The sequence below is a fragment of the Melanaphis sacchari genome, unplaced genomic scaffold (assembly GCF_002803265.2).
Source record: "Melanaphis sacchari strain LSU unplaced genomic scaffold, SCAv2.0 Contig81_pilon_pilon, whole genome shotgun sequence".
NCBI lineage: Eukaryota > Metazoa > Arthropoda > Insecta > Hemiptera > Aphididae > Melanaphis > Melanaphis sacchari.
Genome location: NW_020271579.1, coordinates 776,164 through 784,495, shown reverse-complemented (window position 1 = coordinate 784,495; position 8,332 = coordinate 776,164).

The window sequence follows — 8,332 nt, the reverse complement described above, 5'->3', positions numbered from 1 at the left end:
AATTACTCATAAAGTCATAAATAATAGTGTTCATCGAGCAAGTCTTAAAACTCTCAAATGTTATTTGGGTTCGTGTTTATTTGCATCACAACCAATTTGGTTTTGACATAGTCACGTGTAAATTGGATGTTGAGACTTGTATAATCATACTCTGTGACAGCAAGCAAAAATACAAAGCACGTTGATGATGCACATTGCATTTTCTATTTTAATTATTTAGGTATATCTGTATTCAGTATTATAAATATGTCCATCAAAACAATAGTAAATAATAATACAATTATTATATTAACTAGTGTGTTCGGTACATAAAATATGTATAGTCGAATAGAACTTATAATTAATAATCAAGAGAACAAACATAATTCTTAAAAAATCTGGGTCAATAACATGATAAAGTTTAACAACAATTTTGAAAAACAAATACATTAATCTTATTATAAGATTTTGTGTAATATTAAAATGTATCTGTCTTTGATTCATAATAATAGCTATCCAATGATTGAGAATACTAAAAATTCACAAACAAATAATACAATTGAGTACGAATATACATGCAAAGTTTTCATGTTATTTAATTAACTATTGAATGATTTAGCGCATTGAGTTGTTATTTGTTTTGAATTGAAAAATCAAGTGTAACGAATGATGTTAATAATAATAGGTATATTTTGTAAAATAAGTTATAAGTTATGAAAAAATGTATATAAATATGTGTGTGTATTTTTTATAGTTATATATAATTAATATAATAGTAAAATCGAATAAAAAATACATAGAGCATAATTCATTTGTTGAAAATATTTGATATTTCCTAATTTGAAATAATTAAATAGCTATGTTATATATTTATTATTATTATTTTTTTTTTATCATTATTTTAATAACCCATTTTAAAATTAATATATAATATTTAATTCGATATATTTCTTTTTAAATATTCCAATTTAAATATATCAGAATAAAAATGAATACTTTGAATTGAATAAGTAAATTTTATAAAAATGGAATACATTTCGTTTTATTTTTATTTTTTGAATATTGTTTTGTAAAGGCATTCAATTATATACAAAAATATTATTATCTACTTTAACTGTATTTTATTTCATTAAAGTATAAATATTTTTTTAAATTAATTTCACATAATATAATTATAATTATATTGAGAGTTTCTATCGACGGAATGTGTTGTAATTGTGCATATAATAAGACTTGTAATAATGTACGGAATTAATTATATTATATATCCAAAATCATAACAATCAATAATTATTCTTTATTTTATATTTATACTCCATTGATATGTATCAAAATTTAATAATAAAACTATATTAAATATAAAATCTACCTGTATTATAAAAATTAAATAGGTATGTAAAATGTAAAATAATAAAATACAATATTTGTTGAATCCAATAAATTATTGGTAATACATTTTATTTATTTTTTTAAACACAATTTAAAACAGCGTTAACTTTTAAGAAACGTTGGATCTACTTTTATTAAAATAAATTCAATAAAATAATTAAATTTTAAAACTTTAATTAGGAACGGAAAATACATTAGCTATTATTAAAATATAGTATTGTTTTACATTTAATATTTATTGTAAACATTTTCTCGGAGTCCATTTCATTTGGTGCATTCAAATTACAATAAAACGTCCACTAAACATTCAAAATGTTATAGATTGACTTATTTTTGTTAACACCGTGTATTAACATGATCCTCTTACAATTATTGTTCTTGAACGGTAGCAAACAATAACACGATGAAATATATATAAAACACTCGCAAAAATAGTATTCGAATACCATTGTCGCTCCGGCTTAGATCCTTTTGTTTCGATGACTTATGTTAGTTTTATTATTTTTAAGTATTGTCCTACTGCATTAATCCATGAGTAACACCCTTATAGGTACAACGTATTTCACGGAAATATTGAGTTTCGAGTTTCTACCGAATACATGGTTCTTAGAGTTAAGATCAAATAAATAAATTGTAAACGTTAGTCGTTTTCTCTTCATTTCAAACGAAATCTTTGATATAGCACACCTCATTATTTCCTAAAGGAATACGATAGGTAAATGGTTTTCTTGGGTTTGAATCGTGAAATTGCGTTAATTAGTGTTTACTAGATTTTCACTTACTAGAACGGTCACCAGATACCCGTTTATTTTCCAAAGGCTTAGTTAATTGTTTACATCGGCTTTAATATAGCGAACTAAGTTCCTTAAAGAGCTAATAGTTTTGAAATCTTAACATTGAAGTATTTTCGTTAAATAGATCTGAATTTTGAAAGGTCAATTTGAGATATTTCAATAAGATATAAGATAGTAGATAGGCTAAAGTAAGCTTACTGTTCATTCTAATAAATTATTAGTAAATACTTGATGTAGTTTATAAGTCACATACAATATAATATACATACTAAGGCTTATAAATAATAATATTCAATTAAAATATTGTTAATAATAAATGCTATAATAATAATACGAATTCCATCATTACATTTGAAAAACAAACCGACAAAAATAAAAATATTATGCATTATTTATAAATTACAATAAAATTACTATTATGAAAGAAATATTATGTTTTCAATTATTTACATTTAATAAACGAAACGTAATATGTAAAACACGATAATAATGATAATTTATCTACGAAAATAATCATAACTAACTAACAAGACATACATTTACTTAATTTAAATAATTATTATAAGATTTTTTAATAAATACATAATAAAAATAATACGCATTATTATTTATGCAAATGAAACGATTAAACGATCAATAGAGACATGTAGCTAGTTATGGAAATAATGTATGGAATCGATTTATATTGTTCGATAATTAATTTGTTATAGACGTTTTGATATCCGAGAGTAAAATATGCATATAGTTTCTTTAATATGCAATTAAACATATTATTGTCTTTGAATTTCATATGCTAATTTATGGATTTATAAAATAATTTTTTATTTTCATAAAGCAAAGATTTTACACAGTGATTTGAAGTTTTCGACTTAAGAACTTGACAAAGTGCCTTTCGTCGAGTTGATTCAAACTGTGAAAACCGAGATAAATTCCCAACAGTAGATTAAAATACATTGTACACCGACTCTTAAACTTGTGATTGTCTACACGTATACGAAGATCAAAAAACAAATCATAGTGTTATATATTATGTTGTCTCCTATACTACAACCATAGAAATCCAAAGTTCACTATTGTTCGTAATTTATTAAACTCGATATACAATTAGTTAATAGATATAACTTTTAATACAATACGGTGTACGTGTTTGAACCGATATCAAAGGTCGAACAATGTCATTTCCATTTCGAGGAAAATTCGACATTAGATTTTCTTAATATCAGAATAATAGACCAATCAGACAAATGACTGCGAACAACATGTTCCCGTACGTCGTTACTAGGACCTATATGAAATATGAAAGTAGAGTTTCTAGCGTACTATAGACTATAGCTACCATTCAATCTCGTAAGGACTATTGCTCGTCGTAGATTTTGTCGCAGCCACATCGGCACGTGACATATAGCTATTTTCAGTTCTAGTAGAGTTTAAGTATAATATTGTCATTTTATATTAAATCAATTTTCTAATTTGTCGTTAACTGAAATACAAGTGTTCTGTTTTTCACATACTTTTCTCGACGACGCAAAAAACTCACGTTGAACGCGCAACGTCATTTAAATAATAATTGTGGTAACAGATCACATTGTCCTGCACAGCTTCAGTAACAAGTAACAACAAGATTCAAGAAAATATTAAACAACGTACAATATCGTATTATTTAAATTAAATATTATTTTATTATTAGGTTTTAATAATTTTATCTTATAACTCTACCAATAATCTCCTGTTCTATTTTAAACAAGCTTCAATAGATAATTCGATATTTAGTACACTGACCACGCAGAAACATTCTATAACTATACAATTATGAATAAAATGTTAATAATTTAATACATACCTTTTTCAAAATAAATGTTATATAGAGTTATTAAATAACTATTCAAAGAAAAAAAATTAACTAGTTCAATCAGTACATATTATTTCAATTGACATAAGAACTGATATTTTTATTTTTTATTCGTTTTTTTGTCTTTGTTTATTTTAAAAAAAAATAAAAAATAATAACAAAAAGACATTTTGTAGCTTGAAAAATTCAATATACAAGGAATATGTCAAAAACAAGAATGTCTGTACACATTCGTATCTTCTAAATCATCGTAAACTATTCTTAGGAATGTTATTAAAATGGTTTATCACTATCGAATTTAGGATGTGTTTATAATGTTTATATAAAAAAATGTTTTATCACGAATGTTGTATTATTATGCTCTAAAATTCTTAAACTTCAAACAATTGTCTTATGTCATAATGATATTTCTAAGTTCAAAATGTATTAACGTATTTATCCTAGAATAAAAGTGGCATATGATGATTCTCAATTGTTTCTAAATGCAGTTAAATTATTAAATTGAAAAAAATTAATATAGATGAAAAATATAGTCATTGAACTAGTCGTGGACATAATATTAACTGTTGCCTTCCAAATATATATTAATTTATGCTATTTTAAATAAATATGAAGTTACACATCGATTTATATAAATATATATTTTTTTTTTGTTATTAAATATTGATATTATTTTTTACGACATGACAAGTATTCATACTAGTGTGTGCGTAAATATTTATGCATAATAAGTATATTAAGGTTATTGTTATATAAATATATATAAATATTATTTTTATTGAATTTCAAAAATCATCAATAGCAAAGGTTATTAGTTTTTGTGTTTAATATAATATATTACGTGGTATCTATAACTAAAATTATACAATTAATATGTTGTTAATTATTTGTAATTACTACTAATATTAATATTATAGTTATCATTAACAGAAGGTTTAAATTTTATTTATTTAGTATAATATATTTATAGTTGAATTATTATTACATTAAAAAAAAAAAAGTTTTTAACCTATCATAGAATGTGTAAAATTATTTTATTTTTTAAAATATTAACTCATCCGGACTATAATTTGTACAGAATAACAATCGCTCAAACATGCAAGATACGCATTTATTAAAAAAAAAAAAAAACAAAACAAAACTTAAATTATAAATTGTATTAGCATAATAATTCAACAATTACAAAAAAAAAAGTTAATCCATTTAACTTTATATTTTTAAAATAATAAAATTGAGCATACAAAATTTAAATAATATGCAGTAAATTATTATCTGAACTAAATACATAACACACATTTTAAAAAAAGAAAGTATTTTAATGTTATTAAGTACTAATTGTTTCTAAAAATGTTAGTTATTGTTAATTAATAATTTGGTAAGAACATTTCAGAGATTGTCGTGTTGATTAAAAACCGAAGAACAAATTTGACGTCAAATATAGATTTCACGCCAAAATGTGTTATCTTGGTATCTCATATAATTCGTAACGTGGAAAAATTACGGTTTTATGTTAAAAACGTTGATTGTAATCTCCGAGGGCTAATACTCGTATTTTAATTAATATTGAGCTGTATTGATCTGAGTATGCAATTTAAAGATAAAAACATTATTTATTACATTAGTTTACGTAGTAGGTGACGATATAAAATATTATTATAATTGGTTAGTCATATTACTATATCGTTTATAATTTAAACATATTTTTAATTTAATAACAAATAAATAATTACTAAAATATAAAAATAAATTATAAAATATTAATGTTTACGTTGAATTAATTTATTAATTTCACACATTGTTATGAAATATTGTTCTAATACTATATGTACAGTCCATATTTTTAATATTCTAGTGGTTTTGTGTGGTTTTGTTTGCGGTTGGAACTGAAAATCGATTATTTGACAAGGTTTTCTTGGAAAACATTGAAAACATGGAATTAAGTACTATACAGTGTGTCAGCGTGTTCATGCTAAGGGGTAAAATACTACACTGTATAATATTAGGTTTATTGTACATTATAATATATATATGAACATATTTGTTTTATACCAATAAAAAACTCTAAAAATCAAGACCATTGTGTAGTTTAGTGGGTTACACAAATAATGCATTAACTTTATTAAGTTACATTTTTTTTTTTTTTTTTTAATACATTAAAAAGCAGCAATAATATCTAACAAATATCTATATCAATATCAAAAGCTAAATAAATATAATTTAAAAACATTTTTTATGTACTATGATATACTCGTATAATGAATATATCATAAAAAACTAATTTGGTACAAATAATGAATAATTTGCATAACTAATTTTAAAACAAATTCTGAGCTTCAATATGATACAAAAATATTATTATTGACTGATTTATATTTAATATAATACGTATTATCATTTATCATAAATTTGCATTTAGGATACAAATATTTATATTTTAAAAATATTCTTTGAGAACATTTTGTGATCTCAACAGAGATATTATTTTTGGGTATAATTTAACATATTTTTTTTTTTTTTTTTAACAGCAATTTTGACTTTAAAATGTTTCTTGTAATAAAAAAACTGAAAAACGTAAAGAATAGTAAAAAAAAAAAATATTGTTTTTAACGATTTAAAATCATGTAAAAATATATTTTCAAAGACGTTAACAGTTTTTGAAATAATAGATGACTTTCGTTAAAATGATCAACTAGTACGTACATAAGTCCACCTAGCTATTTGCTTACTATGGAAACTAACTTATTCATCCAAAAAATGTATAATAATGGAGTGAGATAAAAATCGCTCACTTAATAATAAAACTTAACGAATATTTTTATACTATCTTTTTTTTCACATTATAATGGATTTATTGACATCGAAAACAACTTATGATTTTAGATATAATAATACAGACAAAGACGAAGGCATTTAACGAAGAACACGTAACGAGTATTTAATGATACCTACTGTATGAGTCACGAGTACTCACGATAAGCGTAACATAATAATCTTAAAAAATATAAAATGTTGTTCTAATAATTACGTCGCGAGTTTTACTTTTTACATTCTAATATCGAATTGAAGAATGTATTGGTTTTATGATGATTATTATCTTTATTTAATATATTTTTCTTTAAAACCTCATTTAGACTACAAAAAAGCTGATTAAAATGATTAGAATTTATGTCATGTATTTTATTACTTAAATGTGATTGTTTTACGATTATTTTACTATCAGTTTTCCTGAGTGTATCATAAGCTTTTGATAGTCACTACAAAATACGAGAGAACTAACTTAATATGATTTTAAGTGACTTCTGATCAAACGCTTTATTACTGCAATTATTTATTGAAGCTTTCTAGTTTGAATAATTATATCATCTTATTAATAGTTATAATATAATATATAATATTATCTTATTAATAGTTATAATATAATATGTAATATTATATTATTAATAGTTATAATATAATATATAATATTATCTTATTAATAATTATAATATAATATTATACATAATATTCATTAATAAGACAATTTATTTTTTTATTCATTATCTGAACATTTGAAACTGCATTCTTGTATTACCCTTTGGTATTATTTTTTCGTAAAATTAAAAAAAAAAAAACTATTGATTTTACTATTAATGACACGAATTGATTTTAGCTGTAATTCAGAAAATTCTAATTCACAATCACTGATTATTACCTAGTATACAAGTATATTTTATAGCGTATAGATATTATCGTTTAATAAAATTAGTATGTCCTTAATTTAAGCAACATATTCTTTTTTTATTTATTGAGCAGCTGTAAATCAATTATAAATTCATTAATTATTATGATTTGATAAAGGAATGACTTTATAAATATTATTAAGAATTTTTTCACTAAATATTACAGTATTTTTATTTCAGGTTAAATAGTGCCAATGAAAAATCTACATTCATATACTCGTAAGAATATTTTAACTCGAAACAAATAAAATATCTACTTGAATGTATAATAACCATAACAGCCATTTAGTTATAAACGATTATTTAAATTATAAGTCATTAAAGTCTCAACAACTAAGTATATGAATAAAATAAAAGATAAGATAGATAATGAAATAAAAAATATAACTTTTTACGGTGCTTGTAGGTAAAATATTAAGCAAAAAGTGTTTAGATTGCTTACCGTTAAATTTAGCTATGTTTAAATATTATAATAATATAATTTTGTCGAATAAAAATAAACTGTTATTATTATTTCGTTCCAGTAATTTCTATGAGAAACTCCGCTCCGTTAAATACATTTCAAAGTTTGCAATTCCTTATTCGAGACATATTTAAGCCGC